The 18817-nt window shown below is 44.3% G+C and overlaps 1 protein-coding gene across 2 annotated transcripts in view; it reads left to right on the forward strand.

The window, feature by feature from the left end:
* The first annotated feature begins 5917 nt into the window (after positions 1 to 5917).
* The window catches only part of raraa (retinoic acid receptor, alpha a), a 205194-nt gene continuing 192294 nt past the window's right edge, over positions 5918 to 18817 (forward strand). For both annotated transcript variants that reach the window (XM_080455506.1, XM_080455509.1), the window contains exon 1: positions 5918 to 6177. The gene's annotated coding sequence lies outside the window, so the exon portion shown is untranslated. The remainder of the gene's footprint in view (positions 6178 to 18817) is intronic.

An 18817-nucleotide genomic window follows, 5' to 3' on the forward strand; every position in this document is an offset into this window, starting at 1 on the left:
TCTTGTGGGCACCGGTCTCGCCACAAAGTGGCTCTCTATAGTGACTACTCGATGGTTTCACCATTACACGCCGCTACGGATGACAAGCTAATAAAGGGGAGTCATGGGGTGATGAATGGTTGGCTGCTGGGAGCTCCAAATAAATAAGTGGCTTTTAGGGGGAGGGAGAAATTAATGGCCAGGGAGCCTGTGGATGTTGATTGACCACAGAGCTTTGGCACCATCTCACCCTCCCTATGTCTCCCTGGCTCCTTAGTCTGTATTTCAGGTCTGCTTGGACCAGGACCCGCCTCCACATCCATTTCCAAGAAAGGCTGGTAGACCACTTTTTTGACGTCAAGCCTCGGGGCTCTCATGTTGCCCTGATGCATGAGCTGCCCCTCTGTATTTGTCCACTGACATTTGGGGAGCTTGGAAATGTTTCTCTTGGGCGTGGGTGACACTCTGTGCAGAGGAGGGGGCAGTGTGTGGCAGCCTCTCTCCTTCTCTTCTGTGTATATGAGAATGTGACATGTGCATGTGGCCCCGTGATGGGGGGAAGGGGTGGCAGACGTGTTGATCAACCTGGCTAATGTTACAGCGCTCTGGAAATAGCTTTGGCGTTTGGGGGCCGGAGAGCAAATAAGCACGCAGCATTTACTGGAGTCTAACCAGGACGTGGATTTGAACCAGGCACCTGCTGAGGGGCTCGCCAGGTGCCTTATAAACTGAAACAGGAGAGAAAAGTTCAGGGGAAACTCGGCCACAACTGTCCTATAACATCGACCATCCGATGGGAACTATTTTGTGTTTACGCCACCACTGGACCTAAATAAAAATATGGGAATGTGGGGAGCGGATTTTTCTTTTGACCCATACGTTTTTACGAGAGCACATTTCAGGATCAGGATGGAGCACTGACAGGCTCTTGAGCACAGTGAATGTGACACTTCTTGAAAGGTTCCTATCCTTCCTGCTAAAATGTAGAAGGTTCACACAGTGGGAATTGAATAAAGTATGTTTGCACTTTGCACATTGTGAATAATATCATATAAAATCAAAAATATGTAGTAGTAATAGGGCTGGTGGAGCCACAAAATCAAAGGGCTTGCAGAACAATGATGGGTCTTGCTAACCTGCAGTAACTTGTGAGACAAACGAATACAGGCATCATATGAATCCATGCTGTACTTCTACCTAAATCAAACTCTCACACTTTTCTGACAACCCTGTCAGTCTGTGTGAAGGATTAGCAGAGTAGGCTCTCCCATGCATGTCCAGGTCTTAATAAAGCAATGTACAGTACACTTCTGCTGAGATAACACACATGGCTTACAAGCTACTGTACTGTGTCATGCTCCACAGATTCATCTTCTACTTGCATACAGTGGGCTATTCAAAGCTTTAAAAGGTACTACATGCATCACATGGCTCTTCACATCACCGCACCTCCTTCTAGGTGTAAAGTACATAATATTAAATGAGTGGACTTTTAAATCATGAACTTCTAAATATTATATGCACACATAAATACTGTACATACATACTATTTAGAAGTACATAGGACCCAGGCACACAGCATCTTCAAACACCTGAGGTGTGCTATGATTATAATGTTTTTTTCCCCTATATTTTCTTTACCTTTTACTTATTACTGTTGTTATTCTTAATGACTTCTTTGTTATTGTTGTTATTGCTTCTACAATGTTGAGATACCAAAACCTCAACATTTTCATATTTTAATCTTATGTGCTTGTATATGCAATGTAACAATACAAATCTGAATCTTGAATCTCTTGAATCAAATAAGCCACGTTTGGGTGGATTGACATTATAGCCGGTTTCTATGACACAATGTGACACTTGTCTACATGTGTCAGAAATGACGTAAATTCTGTGCTTCCTCAGAGCCCAATTTGGATATTGATAATGGTCTTACTGCTACAGAGACAGACAAGAAAAAGTGCCCCTCGGAGCACAGGTCTCTGCCAGGTCTGGTAGGTTGTTGTGGACCAGCAATGTTTGGAATTCAGTCATTATAGAGGTTTGTGGAATGTAGAAGTTGAGGGATCAATGTTGATGAAGATTTTGCAGGATTTGCGTGATGTTTGGACAAAATCTACAAAAATATAAAGAAATGTGTTTTACAAAAATCTGCGTACTGGTGGCACTATAACAGGCCAATGTGAAAAGGGCGGCATTTCTTTCTGATCCTAGTAGGAATGTACGAGCATTTCACGGTAATCAAATGCTGCGTTCATGATTTGAGGCATTTTGCACTCCTGTGAACTTAAGATGCCAATCAGGATGGAATATGAAAAATCGGACAGATCAATCTTGAGCACATGACTATAGAGATAATGCGTACCGATTTGTGTGATGTTCGGACAAAATTGTAAGAGTAATATAAATAAAATTGTTTTACATAAGTTGGCCACCTGGTGGCGCTATAAAAGGCAGATGTGAAAAATATAGGGCAGAGGAAGGAAAAATCCTTGGCCTCTAGGGAGTGTGCATGCAAAGTTTCACGTCGATCGGGCCAACAATGACGGACGGATGGACGGATGGACAGGGGGCAAAACATAGTCTCGGTCACGCCTTCGGCCTGGCGGAGACAATAAAGAATGCCAGGAGGCTATTCACAGCATTCTTAAATAACGAGAGGTATTTGAATATATCAACATATATCAGCAATAAAATAGGCATGCAGGCTACTTAGGGAAATAAATGCATCTCTTTTTCTCTCCCTCTCTCCCTCTCTCTCTCTCCTCACCGCTTGTCCTTCTTTGGAGATTCATAACAGCGGCAACTTTTCGTTTGAATTCTTATAGGAATAATGAAGAATGAAGTGCTTGAAAATGTGTTTGTCTGCCATTTGAGCAGAGAAACGGTTATTTTTCTTTTGCGGTAGGCTACCATATGGAAAGTTTACTGATTGCAACGCACATACACCATATATATGAATAATATGCCCCAATTTTAACCTCAATGCAGAGTCCCTCAGAAGTGTCATCCATATTGAACATGAGTGTTCAGAATTGAGATGGATTTTGATTTAAACGAGTGGACCAGGTGCCACGCTGCTGGTCCAAATTCACATCTTCCTCCTGTAGCCTAATATCTCATTCTCTTCATGTCCAATCTGTGTTAATTTCACATATAACATATAACTTAATGATATGCTACCTCTCAGTTTCTGTTTTTAAACCACTTATTAAAACATGATTGATGGCTGCATGCTCCAAGAGCGGCGAAGATGTTGACCTGTTAATGCGTTGAGTGTTGCACTGTCTAAATACTAAGGAAATACCTGCGCTGTCAATACACCACAGGATAAGATCAGAAAAGACTGGTCTAAATGCAAGGTGCAACATCTGCGTGTAAGATAGCAGTGCACCCTGTTTGCTCCAGACCACACCCCATTTTAAGACCTTCATGCCCATGGGGCGACATAGGCGCAAGATCATTCTCTACTATTTAGACAACGTGGTTGCCAGGCGTAAACATCTTCAGAAGATAGCAATGATAATTGCGCTGCCCATTTGCGCCGTCTTGCGGCAGGCATTAGTTAGGACCCTATTTCTTGGAAATTGTTCTGTAGCCAATCCAAAAATGCTAACTTTTCCATCCGTCTTGTGGTCATTTGTGTGAACAAACTTCTACACCCAGTTTAACTTATACAGTGATTTTGTTTTTGATGTTGACATTTGGAAAGCTGCAAGGAAAGGAGATGACCAAATAAATGTAAAGAATGTGTAGCAATCTTTCTGAGTTAACCTGGCTATGCACATTGTTGAACCCCAAGGGTTCTACACTTGGTCCAGTATAGAAGTTGAAAATAGCCAATCTACAAGCTCACAACGCATTTCAGTGTGACACGTTATTAGCTTTGTAGATCTGCTATTTTTTGCAGAAAATTCACCCCAGAACAGGAATGCTTGGGTTTAAGTGTTTAAAATACTGATTAATATTATCACGTTTACATGACAGGTGTACACAGTAAAGTCCTCAGTGTTAATTTGTAATGTACAAATGTAAGGGTCCATTTGGTTACATTTATACGCTCTCAGAGTAAAATTAACTCACAACTTATACTGCGTGACATCATGAGCACGCATGTAAATATATACCCAGCATACGTATGGATTCGAGAATAGAAGGGAGCTGTGCCAGAATTGAGGCCCATTAAGATTCAAGCCCTATGACTTCCGAGTGTAAACCTGGCTACAAGTGGAGGATGCAGCTGGGTTGTAGGGACCCCTGGGGCTCAGCTATAGTCAGCCCTGAGATATGTAGTGGAAACACAATGTTAGCCTCTGCCAATACAAATCCCCACATGGCAGCCGATTGAATGAAGCCTGGCCTGTCCGGTCTACATGCACATGCACATGCACATGCACATGCACATGCACATGCACATGCACATGCACATGCACATGCACATGCACATGCACATGCACATGCACATGCACATGCACACGCACACGCACGCACACGCACACACCCTGTACACACGCATGATGGGGCCCCAACTCCACCTGTCAGACGGCTGTGAAATAAGACAGCTCACACTCTCCAAGCATTCTGTTATGACAGCAGCCACTTCCACCCCAACACACTTCTAGCATTTGAAGACTCCTTGCACTCCTGAGTTACTTGCATGCCTCTGTGTCCCATGTCACCCCACACACACACACACACACACACACACACACACACACACACACACGCACGCACGCACGCACGCGCACACGCACACGCACACGCACACACACACACACAGCATTCCTCACTTGTGTGGCGATGTGTGACAGTTGACATAGCTCAGTGCCACTCGCAACTTTGTATAAGCAAGCCTCAAAGATAGGGGTCTCTCTCTCTCGCTCTCTCTCACTCTCTGTAGTTGTGTCAATGCTCACAGGAAAGGAAGAGAAGCTGCATTGAGGTGGGCTACAGAGAGTTAAAGTATGTCACTAGCTTGTTTTGTTGCCGCGTTCAAACACATGGTGAGATGGGGCTCCGCTCCATAGCCCTCACCTCTCACAGAACTTTGCCATTCTATGGTAGAGAGCTGTTTTCTGTTGACTCACCTTCAACTGAAGCAGATAAGAGCAGCAAATGAGTACGTTCTTGGCACAATTAAGTGTTCGTGACTGAATGTGTTGCTCGCCAACAATAACAGATTTTCAAGTAGGAAAATGCACCTACATTGCTGTTTATTTGCACGCATCCTCGCACGCGCACACACACACACACACACACACACACACACACACACACACACACACACACACACACACACACACACACAAACAAATGACACTCAGCTGACTCTCAATGTTATCCAATTCAAGTCAATTATAGCCTTTCAGGGAGGATGGGGAGGGAGGGTGTCAGGTTGAACATCATGCCAAAATAGACAGAGCAACATGATTCTCCCTCCAGCTTGGGTGTAAAGCTTTCTACTTGTCATGCATGCTGTTTTGCTTCTAAGGGGCCATGTTTAGCCGTTTCTCCAATGCTGAGATACAACACAAGTAGTTATTCAGTTATTAACCACTTAAACTCCAGTATGCGTTGTGAGCTTGTCGGTCAGCTATTTTCAGCGAAAGCTTTCTCCACAATAATAGAAAACTGAAAATACACTAGTATAGAGCCCTGGGGGACTCCTGGTCAACCATATGGGATTTAAGTGGTTAACTGTCTACCTCATAAGGTAGTTATTCAGCTATAAAGGGCTATGTTTGTGCCCGATTTCCCTCTACTCTCAAGTCTCAATTATTCCTTTTCTGTATCACATCTTGTCGATGACACAGAGAAGCAGTGTGCACATCTGGAGTTAACAGGACATCCACTTGAGGACCAGCAGCCAGCCATAAAAGGAAAGGGGCGGGCTCAGGGCTGGTGTTGGATTTCACAGCCAGAGAACGTGACTGCAATGGTTGCCATTGCGAGCGCTGTGCCCAACTTCTCTGCTCACTGAACGCCGTTCCGTCGCGTCTGTCTCGCCGACGATTTGCCGGAGGGGTAATAATTCCGCTCAACACTCAGTGGCATCCGCTGTCTCGAAATCCGATAGTCGGTTAACAACTTTGAAAAGAAACGGCACCGCAAACAAATGCAGCTGCGCGACTGACTGAACTTCCACCAGCAGCAGCAGCAGCAAGGGGAGCGGGGGGAGGAGTCAACAGGTCCCAGGTATAATGATCCACTTGTCATTGACAGCTTGTCAACATTTGACAGCATGTGTGCAAAACCAGGGCTTAGAGAGAGAGAAAAAAGAATAGAAATAGAACCTGGTGCAATGTTAAAAAAAAAAGAAAAGAAGGGCTAAATGCTTTTAAATGCGTCATGCATGGCAGTATTGTTGGTGGTGTGCATGAATGTGACAGATTACCATTCATTGTGAGAGACATGATGGGACTGAACGCCTCGCTTTGGAAACTCGTGTCAAGTTGATACATGGTGGCGACTGGAGCTTCGGCTCGGAAGGAAAAGATACATTGGAGCCATTCTTATGGCAGGGGAGTGTGTTCAATGTACATGTCTGCTAGCCAGCTAGCTTGTAGAGCTAATGCTTCACTGCCTCTGTACCTCCCCGCTGTCGTTGGCTGAAAAGAAAATGTATTTTTTTGAAATATTTCGGGGCTGACAGTTTCGTTGCGTCGATTTAATACCAAGGTCACCCAAGCAACCTGCTGGCGCGCTGCTCTTCCATTATGTTGCATGTTGAATGCATGCCATGCAGGGCATGCAGATCTGACAAAGTGTGTGTGCATACATACATATACCCCAGAAGGTAACCGGAAGACTCGCCCCAAAACACGCTCGCCCCCATTTTCTTCGCGGACCAGAGTTGTGTTCTTGTTTTTACTGAGGATAAGGTTAGAAATAAGTTAAGGGTAAGGCATAGTTTTCCTGAGGGTAAGTTTAGGAACAAGGTTACTAGGTTTTGGCACCGTTTCACTGAGGTTACGTTTAGGAATAAGGTTAGGTTTTAGGCATAGTTTTACTGAGGTTAGGTTTAGGAATACCAGGTGAATACCGCTGGATTTGCCCCGGGGCGGCTGTGTTTTGGGGCGAGCGTTTTGGTATTCGTGCTCAGACAGAGAGAGACAGAGAGAGCTAGTCTGCTGTTGCAAACCAAACGTCAGGACAATGGAATGTGGAACACTCTCTCTTTTCCGATATTGTGTGCGCTGGCAAAATTCGATTAAAGTTGGCATGTAGTGTATTTGTCGGAGGCTTAACGTTGAACTTTGCTCTAGTGAATAATATTGTAGCGCAATCAATCAATCATTCGCAAGCCCACTTCCTCCCCTCAGAAGAGAGAACGCCGTAAATGGATCATGAACCACAGCCCTGCATTCTTTGATGTGCTCGAAATATTGAGGTGGAAACTTCATGACCCAAGAAAACCCTCTCTGCTGCTCCTCTGTGTAGCAGCAGGAGGAATGACAGCAGCACGAAACCTCAACTCACACGCAAACCTGACAGCAATCTCCCTAATTTGTTAACACCTCACATGAACCCCCTGTCAAGATAACGTGGCAATTTGAGGTGTCTTAATCTCACCGTATTAAATGTCACTAGTGTGCGCTGCACTACTACAGTCCCACACACACACACACACACACACACACACACACACACACACACACACACACACACATATACCCTGCAGCATGACAAACCTGCAATGTTGTGTCGTAAAATGTTATCTCGTAAAACCACAAATGAGGCTGCTCACTCCTCCGTGTTTATTACCCCGCAACAAGTTTATTATCAATTTACAACACGGCATTCGATGTTGACTGTTACCTTGCTTTACATCAAGGCTATGGTCGCTGATTTTTCTGTTGTTTTTGTAATAGCTAGGCTACTACTAGGAACTGTTATATTTGTATTGAGTTTAGGGCAGACCTAGCAATGACTGGCTATACTACTACACATTAGGAATTGTCATGAAGCCATTATCTGGCCATTGTGCTGTAACTGAATGAATAGGCTAGTAGCCTACACACTACTGGCAACTTGTCATTCCGTCCTCCAGTAGGCCTACTTGCATTGTGCTTTTTAATCAATTTCAAGACATTTCAGGCCATTGAAGCGTTTATTTATCAAATGCACAAAGAATACAGCCAGTAGCTGTATAATTGCTGGCAATTCAATGTTTGGACTTGGACCTTTCTTCAACATTGCAAGATAAATGTATAATAAGTCAAAAGATTATTCTAAAAAAGATACCGGTATGGTAACACTTTCTCAAATTTGTTATAATAATCTCATTTAATGCATTATAATGCACTTATAAGACTTCATAACACTCATCATAAATGTTTTAATTATGCATAACAACTTATAACAAGGTTTATGAAGTGTTATAAGTGCTGGTCATCATAACAAAACATTATAACTACCATGCATAGTCAGTTATAAAGTCTTTGCAACTATGACCAGCACTTATAATACTTCATAAACCTTGTTATAGGCTAAGTTGTTATGCATAATTATAAACATTTATATCAATTTATGAAGCGAGTAATAAAGCCTTTTAAGTGTATAATAATGCATTATAAATGTCCATCCTTTCAGTAAAGTGTTACCAAATATACAATAAAAGTCAAAGATGCAAATGTACAGTAAATCAAAGATCAAATTATACTCTAACTCAAAGGATGAAATATAGGGTAGAAAGTGGAACATTGACATGAGCCTCCGTGCAATTACAGTAGGCATGAAAGAGTAGGCTGTAACGTGATTTAAATTGCTGATTGAGGAAAACCAATGCTGCCAAGTTGTCAAACTTGAGACAGAGTAATAGCTGTGCTGCAAACTCTTGCTTTTGTGACAGTGTGTGGCTGGGTTTGGGGGGCAGGGGGAGGGGTAAGAAGATGCCCTTTCCTCCTGAAAACCCGGTGACATTCAGAGCAAGATGCATTAGGGGATTAGTGGCTGAGTGGGAACTTTGGTGTGTCTGAGGATTCTCCCACCCTGTCACCTCTTGTATTGGTGTGATTCACAGTTACATATTTGCTTGTGACCATAGCTGGCGTGAGCCAAACCTACCTCGCCCCCCACCTACCTCTCTGTGGCATACTTTTTGATCCAATGACCTTTTATTGGTGTACGTTGGTGTATACATGATTATGTGTAAGTCAAGAACCGCTTTTCAGGTGTGCCTCAAAGTATCCGTAAATCAGTTGTCACAGCCATATCATGATACCTTCGTCCTATACAGTAAAATCCTGTGAGTGTAGTGGATAAATGAACCTTGTGGATTTTACTGTTTATGTTCAACTAGTATGATTGTGCAATGCAACCTCATGGCTACAGTCATTTTTGTCTCAAGGGCTTAAATAGTAAATATTGACCAAATCATATATTGTGATATTTGAGATTTGGTGACTATTTAAGATGAAGTAAAAGGTGTCAGCACTTGATATTGAGAATAGGCAGATAGTGTGGAGGGAGTACGGTGAAATAATGTACTCACAGTGTCATGGTAGCTCTAGTCACACTCTGTTCCCTGGCTACATTCCCACCGAGCAGAAACCAAAATGTCCTGTGGATTTTGAATAGCTTTCATCACCTTGCAAACTTACCTTTTTAAAATGGAAGAACCTGATATTACAATGTTGTTTTAATATATATTTGACTAATATTTGGATTGTTGGATTCTGAGCTATTATGGGAGTTGTATGCTATAACACTGTAGTATCTTGGTTCTAATATTTTGTGAGAGGAAGCAAAGAAAAAGGAGATTTATATATTTTTGCCTGGGGATTGGGCTGAAAGTATTGTCTTTGAGACAGTCAGGTCGTCATTGATGAGTGTCAACACGGAGGTCGGTTTCCTCTGTGTGTGAGAGATGAGGGGCCTTGCACGCTGTAGTTCAAGTGTGTCATCCGGCAATGACGCACACACGTTGCCACTTTTGTCATGCTACCACTGAAGTGCCCCATCTCTACACACACACACACACACACACACACACACACACACACACACACACACACACACACACACACACACACACACACACACACACACACACACACACACACACACACACACACACACACACATCCCAGCCGTCTCCTTCCTCTTCACAGGATGATAGTCAAGTGTGAATGGCACTGGAAATGTTCTTTTTTTCCTCAGCTCTTAAAAATGATAGTGACTCAATAGCTCCTAGATCTGTCATTTATTTTCTTTATTTTCTTCGCATTGGGTTGACGTTTTGTTTTCTGTTTTTCCTCACAAGCAGTGGAACAAATAGTTTTGCCAGATGAAATGAGATGGTTTTTTTGGAGGACTGTAGAGGGACTGCTCTGTGCAAGATATTAGACAGTTTCACATGCCAACTGATTTCTTGTCTGCTGTTGTACAGTTACAGTATTAGTTACCATTGTCGGCAGGTTTGCTCATGCACCTAGTGAATTATTTGAAATCACTTATGTAATATAATGATGGTAGTTATTAGTTAAACATAATGGACATTTATATATTTTAACAATGACCTACTTTACTTTTCGTATTGAGTCCTAATAGCCATGCTGTGTCCTTTCTTTTTTCTTGATTCATGGCGTGTTACTGTAAGTTGTTGAATCATGCAAATTTTACAGACCGAGGCTACTAGATAGCATCTTCCAAAAATGGCACATGAACCATCAGTAGTAGGAGTCAGGGCAGTTCTAGCGAATGAGTTTCAGTTCATTCAAGGGGAGGAGGAAATGTTTGCACGCAAGATCGCAGCGATAGACCCAGGGCTAAATTTGGCGAGGGAGCTTGCTTTCACCAGAGGCAGCCTCAGCGTGTCAGCTGTTTGGTTAGTGCAGGCCCACAGTGGTCTACACACAGACCCGCCACAATGGCCTGCTCCCCCCCGTTGTTGACACGCCGGCCTGACTCAGAAGGCCGAGTGTGGGGCTAAAGCTGGTGGCTGAGGCTGCACACTGCACACAGCATAAACTCATCAGGCGCTGACAGATGAGACATGCTCCCCACAATGGCAGGGCACCCCAGAGATGTCACCCAGCACTCGCTAAATGGTAAACACCTCTACCCAGTCCCCACCCACACCCTGTCAGACCTCGACCTGCTGTGTAGATCTGTGTCTGGAGTAGTAAACGGTACTTCAAGTAAAAACCACAGTGTAGAGCAAGGGTTTCATTCTCTGTAATAGGAAAAAAAGAAGAAGGCAAGCAATCAGATTCTGTTGTGATCTGTGGTTGAGTTGGTCTTCTATTTGCTGATGTATTTGCTGAACTATTTCAGAATAGTTTATTACACAGCAATTTTACTAGAACATCTTCAGCTAAATGGAGAAACCGTCACTTTATAGTGAAGCTACAAATGGAGTCTAGTGGAACTAAATAGTGTAGTTTTACACTAATAAAACCGGCCTTGACCTAAATGAAACGGCCCCAGACTCCGTTAGAATAAGTAGAAATAAATTGGGATATTACAGTGGTTTGGCTGCGGTGCCCAATGACGTAGCCGTTGCCTTAGGGAATGGGCCGAGTGTGGGAAACGTGGGAGAGAAGGAGGGTGGGAGCCAGTACCAGGGGAACACAGCCGAAGCCGAGCAGGCTCAAGGCTGGAAGTGGAGCTCCTGTGATGTTGGGATATGGGAGCTCTACTCACGTCGGCTGACGGCTGCTTGACAGGCCTACTCGCGCATACCGATTCCCTCTTCCTGGGTATTCCAACTCCAACCCAGCTGCGCACACGCAGCCTGGGCCCCTGTTGACCACGCAAGGGTTAACTCTTCCCGTTCCTTTCAACATTGCCTCCTTTTATTCCTCTCTTTATAGCTTTGATGGTATTAAATAATCTTTACGTGTCAGAGTGCACAGCTCCTCGTGTTCATGTCGGGAGAGAGCAATTAGGTCAGAGTGGGAGAGTTGCTCTGCTTCATCCCAGTCTTAAAGTAGCAGGGCACCTTGCTTCAAGTAACTGTTTAAATTCACCTCAACCCCCCCTAGTCTGTGAATTTCAAAGAGGCCCAAGGCTAGTGGGGTTATCAAAGGCACCAAGACAAGGTTGAGAAAAATAACTTTGAATCTCTCCATTGTATAATCTGATAATAAAACCTGGCCCAGAATTAAGCATCAGTTGTGATATTTTAGGTGCCTCTCGGTGTAAATTTGCCTGAAGAATCAGGTCAGGTTTGTCTCCTTTTTTTTTGCTAATGAGGCTGAGCTAAAGACCCATATAACCCATTATTATCCCCATTATTGATTTCATTAGGCCTTGAAATTATTACCAGATTTATCTGTAGAGTTTTCAGCTGCTTTACAGACTTATGGGATTATGATTTTGAAGGCAAGACAACAATAATAATAAATAATAATAAAATATATATGTTTGGTTTTTTACTTATTTTATGCATAGCCTCAGATTTATGCAAAATGGTGAAGTTTCCCACAACCCATTTCCTTGAGATTGTGTGTCACCATTTGGCGTGTGAATATGTTGCCCTTGTCATGCGGGTTTCATTGCTGCCCTTGTTACGGGTTTCATACTATTTTCCACACTCATTTTTTTACCTTGGCTTTTATGAAAGCGCCTCAGCCTGCTCGGACAGTCCCCCAGTTTGGCAGCTGACATTTCCAGTGAAAGAGCCCTATTGTGGGACGTTAATCCCCCCCTCCCCTCTGCTCCTCTCCATAAAACAATGGTATCAATTGCCTCTACTGAGTACATCCAGTGCTGTAAGTGAGAGACAGGCTGGCCAGTCCTGTTAGCCAGCCTGCCAGCCATCCTACCAGGCAGGCAGGCAGGCAAGGCGGTATGTACAACAAGTAAAACCTCTTTATTCCCAGCGATTGCTCTCTACCCCAGCCCACAGATTTCCCCTCCAGGGCAGCTGCTCTAATATTATCTCCCAAGCATGAGAACTAACCCTTAATCGCGGCTGAACTGCCACCTCGGAAATGCACAAATAAATAATGGCTGTGTATATATTTATTTTCCCGGGGCGACTATCAGCGGAGCAGACCGGCGGCTTCATCTCTCTCTCCCCCCTCTTCACCCCCCCCTACCCCTCAACCTCCTTAATGAATGGCCTCCATTCTATTTTCCTTCATTTTCCCCGAGACACTGCCATTAACTTTGACAGATGATATGTTCTTCCATTGAAACAGTGATCTTAAGCACATTGTCATTGGAAATCGGATTCACACATCCACCCCTTTCGCTCTATGCCTCTACTTGCGCTCTCTCTCTCTCTCTCTCTCTCTCTCTCTCTCTCTCTCACTCTCTCTCTCATGCGCTTTCTCGCCCTCTTTCAATTTCTCTCTCTCCTCCCTCCTCCTCTTCCCAGTGCTCTCTCGGTCAGCACCCAGGGACATGCCGTTAATATTCCTTTTTAGAGCTTCCACCGTACAGCCAGGCAAGTTAACCCTATCCTCTCTCCTTCTCCTGCCATCAAGCAGACAGCTAGCAGCCAAGATGGTCTCTGGTCACCGGCACAGATGTCTGGCCAGGCAATCTCCTTTTACGCCCCTAGAAAATGCCAATACTGTTCAGTGTCAAGTGCAGGCCAATGACCACTTCCGCATGAGTGACATTACAGGCAGGTTATATTTCTATTGGTGGATTGCAAATCCGCTTTAGCTTTTTTACTTGTTTAGTTTTACTCTGTAAATTAATGGGGCCTTTTTTTTCATTTGACCTTGGGAACAGCCCACATTGTACGTCACCTCGCAGCTTTAAAGCTTAATTATACTTCTCTGAATGATGGCGTATCTTGCCGACAAGAACTGATCTTCAAGCGAACAATGCGTTGAACATCAGTTCTTGTCGGCAAGTTAAACCATTGTACTACAGAATGCATAAATTATGCTCCAGGAAAGCTTACGGTGACACAGTGCCCCTCGACAGCGACGGATCCGAGCAAAGGGCTCCATGAACACAAAGTACCTAAAGCAGAGTGACTCCGACAGAACAAATCCTCTCCATTGTCCCCCCACTGTGTGGGCGTGCACCGCAGCTCATGGTGTATTACCCTGATGCTGTTGCTGCCTCAGCTGCCGGGCCACGGCTATCACTATGAAGTGAACACCATGGTGGAGAGATAATGGTCCTGAACAAAGATGATACTGTAGCTCTCTGGCTGTGGACGCCGCTGCCGCCACAGACTGCTAGCTCGCCACGGAGCGGCTCAGGCAGGCACATGGCGTGGTTATTATCATACCGCTCAGCTAGCTTGTGCCAGCCAACGTCATTTAGCCAGTGAGCCGCCGCTACTTATTCCGTCTCCACGGGCTGTCACCACGGTAGAGCCCTGCCCGGTGAAGAGCCATCGTGCCAAATCACCGTTATGTTAGAAATGCCACAGTGCAGAGCCTGTTGGGACGACGGGGTTTCAGCTTTCACAGTTGGAGAGATTAAGCCAAGTTATGACCCCCCCCCCTGCCCCCGACCACAGAGAAGAACGATGTGCTGCAGTTATACAGCATGTAGCTTTTTCGCCACATTAATATCCATGTCTGAAGTCTCCTTCCCGCTTACGGAAGCTGTCGCTGCCTGTGCATAATGGGACTGCACACATGATGATAACTTTGTGGGCAAAGCGTCTGTGGAACACAGCCAACACGCTAGGTGTTTGCTATGCAACTGGCATCGGCAGCGTATGTAAATGATACTCAGTCAGGGAGACAGGGAGACACTGCCAATGGCGTCAGCTCCTTTGAATGGTTTTGTACTTCATTTCATGTCAACATAACTTCCATTTTTCTTTGCTTGCTTTTTTGTGTGTGTCGCAGTAATAATTCTGTAACGTTGCACACCAGGCAGCATATGGCTGCCATTTATGATCAACAGCCCAGGCAAAGAGGTGACTGGAATATGCAAATGTATCCATGCTAATGACATTGTAATGTAATGAAGAACATTGTATATGGCCAATAATGAGCTCCGGTTATTGAGCGCTGATGGCTCCGTCTCAGCCAGCCTTTTGTTGTTTCACAAGCTGAGGCTTTCTTGTTGCATTCTTCAGGGCATGCAGACATATGCACCATGCCCCCCCCCTCTTCCCGCCTGCCTACACACACACACACACACACACACACACACACACACACACACACACACACACACACACACACACACACACACACACACACACACACACCTCAACGTAGGCGCACACAAACACAGACCAAAGACACATACACTCTTATTGATTCATGGCATTGGGAGAAAAGCATTGATAAATACCTGGAGTACTCACTCATCGAAATTGCAAAGCTAAATTGGGCAGAACTGAGACAGATGTGGCGCAGTAAATTAAACAAGCAATCTTCCCTGTTGGGTGACAGCACAATGGTGATTAGGGTTTCATGTGAGTTGGCCCTACATTATTTATGGCCGTGCTGTGGGCTGCCTGCAGTTGAATAGACCCACAGTCCATTGACTTGTGCACATTACTGCAGGCCGAGTCGGGGAGAGCGAGTGAGAGAGAGGGGGAGAGTTAAAAATGGCTTTATTTCCTCTCGAGGAGTCCCATTTTCATCTAAATGAAGGTGGAAACCCCAAGTGTGTTGTTTTGCAGCCCTGCATGTGTGAAATGTGTTGACTGTGTTCCAGGAGACTGCCCTGCTCCATGTTCCGGGGTGATTTCCACAGGACCTCGCCATTCGTACACATCAGGCACTCCTTGTTTCTAAAATGACCCCCAACCCCCCCCCCACCCCCCACCCACTCCCACCCCCACCCCTTTGCCATTCCATCTTTGGCTGGGTTAGGTCCACTGTTCTATCTTGCTGCACCTCAGAGCAGTGTTTCTAATGTGGAGGAGAAAAAAGAAATCAAAGACTGAATCAATGCGGCTACATTTAGGCCATCTTGTAGGGGAAACTTCAGCATCAATAAGGGGCACCTGTTAAATTGTGGAAAGCCTATAAAAGAGTTATTAGACATCAATAAGGCTATGTGAACTCTAATTAGTTTTATTGATATTATGCTAAACACAACATAAGTTGAACTGGAAAAGTGTACTCCTCAGAGCACAGGTCTCCGCCAGGCCGGGTTGCCTACCCAGGGCACGCAAACTTTGGTCATAGCCACTTGGAATGGGATCTAAAAAATCTAACTGATACATCTTGATCACATTACCCCAGAGATAATGTGTAGCGATTTGTGTGAGTGTGTGTAAACACTATGGCAGACTATGTAATCTGGCACAAACAAGACCTATAAGTTGCGTTATGATCCAAGAAATCCAGGTAAAAAAAGATGTTGATTGATTGGTTGGTTCAAGAATGATCGGCCAAAACGTGAAGATCACATGACTACAGAGATAGTGTATACCGCGTGAGGTTTGGACAAAATCTCTAGTAGTAACACATTTTTTTTGTGCAAAAATCGGTCTTATGGTGGCACTATAACTGGCCGATTTGAAAAGAATTGGGGAGAGATTCTTCCTTGGCTTACTGGGATTGTGTGTGCAAAGTTTCCCGCCGATCGGTCCAGCTGTGCTTGTAGCATGTCGTGCATAATTGGCCCCTCCAGCGAACTTTGAAAGCCAACCGTAGTTAATCGGAATAGAATCCGAAGAATCTGACAAATACATCTTAACTCTTTGACTGCCAGAAATAAAACATAATTTTGCCACGCCACTGCCAGTGATTTTCGAGTGTTTTTACTAACCTTTGAAAATAGAATATAAAATAGAATATTTATCTCCAGTATGATCGATCCCCCGATCGCTTTAAAAGACGTATCCGAGTCTCGTAGAATCGGAGGGGGGGGAAAGCGAGCCGTGAGAGCATCCGTTCCATAGTTGTGGGCAGTTGAATGTTGGCTGTTTTTGCCAAAAAGCAACATAAACAGAGGAAAAGGTATTCTTCCAGATCGAATTACAAGAAAGGGAACGGCTCTTTGTTTTGCGATCACGTGACCCACTGCTCCTCTCCTTCTCTGGGAGCCAAACGGTGACCCATAGGCGAGCGAACAGCGCCATCTAGTGGACTGAAAACACAAAAGCTTGTCATTGGCAGTCAAAGAGTTAATCACATTACTACAGAGATAATGTGTACCAATTTGAGTGAGGTTTGGACAAAATCAGTTGGAGTAGTAGCAAAAACTGTGTTTTTCAAAGAAAACGCAACATGGCAGAAAACTTGTCATGTGGAAATGACCAGTTATAGGTAAAACAAGAATAAATATGACTTGACAGTCATATTATTAGCAGCTGCATGCTGTATTGTGTGTGTGTGTGTGTGTGTGTGTGTGTGTGTGTGTGTGTGTGTGCGTGTGTGCGTGTGCGTGCGTGCGTGCGTGTGTGTGTGTGTGTGTGTGTGTGCCGTGTGTGTGCGGCTTGTCAGCGTGTGTGTGTGATTGTTATCATAGACCTGCTTGTTTCTCGCCAAACCAGGCACCTGTGTGACTCTAAATGCTAATTATGTTTTTTATATAAGTGGTGGCAAAATGTTTAGACACCACACAGGTCTTCCAAACAACAGCGAAGATTAAAGTAACGGTGAACATGGCCAAATAATAACTTAATAGGCCAACTAGGTCTGAGGAAGCACGCTAGCATTTAGGCTAACTCTATAGCCTGACTTCTCGCCAAACCTGGCAACATTGAATGTGCGCCGCTAAATGCTAATTATATTTTTTGTATAAGTGTTGGCAACCTTCTTAGACAACACACGGGTCTTCCCAACAATAGCGAAGATTAAAGTCAGGGTGAACATGGCCAAATAATAACGTAATAGTCCAAGTAGGTCTGAGGAAGCACGCTAGCATTTAAGCTAACTCTGTAGTCCGCACCGTCTGAAGCTACGTTGCACTTGCAGAATACTGTTGTTGAAGAAACTAAGGAGCCTTGATTTCCTCAGGAGGGGAGGGGAGGGGTGGTACTGCTGAGTACGGGCCGTCTCCCCATTGGCTTAAACGGGGAAGTGTCCCCAATGGCTTAAAGTAGTGAAGGACAGCCAGGACAGCCAATGACAAATAGGTGTCGCGGATGAAATAGGTGTCGCGGATGACGATGTCTCTGTCTGTTTATAGAGCAGCTTTGCAGCTGCTAAACATGAATCGGCCTATTATAGCGCCACCATGAGTCCGATTTAAAAAATTTAGGAATGCTATTTTTTCCTTGGCCTAGTGGGAATGTGCGTGCAAAGTTTCACGGCAATTGGACGCTGCGTTCATGAATTGAAACATTTTGTACAAAGCGGAGCACTCCTGCAAACTTTGGATACCAATCTTAGCCAATCAGGATGGAATATGAAAAATACAACAGATCCGTCTTGATCACATAAATATAGAGATAATGTGTATTTGCATGATTTTTGAATAAAATGCGTTGGAGTAATATCCAAAAATGTGTTTTGCAAAAATCTGCCTCCTGGTGGCGCTATAATAGGCCATTGTGAAAACATTTGGGCAGAGGACTGCCCAAACTGTGCACGCACACTCCAGGGAGTCCAGGGAGTGTGCGTGCACTGTTTCATACCGATCGGGCCAACGGTGCCGGAGATTAGCTGTACACACACGGACGGACGAACACACGCACATGCACACGCACGCACACACACAAGCACAGTCTCGGCCACACCTTCGGCCTGGTGGAGCCAATGAATCATGTGCACATTTGCTGCTTGAACTTTGTAGTGTACATTAAGTCTCTGCAGCAAACATAAGTATATATGTTTGCTATATTGACAGATTGAGCTTTTTTTTTCTTTGCCCCTTTGAAAGAAATGTAAAAATAATAAGGAACATCTGCTCAAAGATTGCCTTGTACAAGACCTTGCAAATACCAAGTGTCCCATTTTAAGTAATTATCGTACAATACTAATTAATTCCATCAGAAATAACC

The sequence above is a fragment of the Gymnoscopelus braueri genome, assembly GCF_963280865.1.
Source record: "Gymnoscopelus braueri genome assembly, chromosome: 17".
NCBI classification, from domain to species: Eukaryota; Metazoa; Chordata; class Actinopteri; order Myctophiformes; family Myctophidae; genus Gymnoscopelus; species Gymnoscopelus braueri.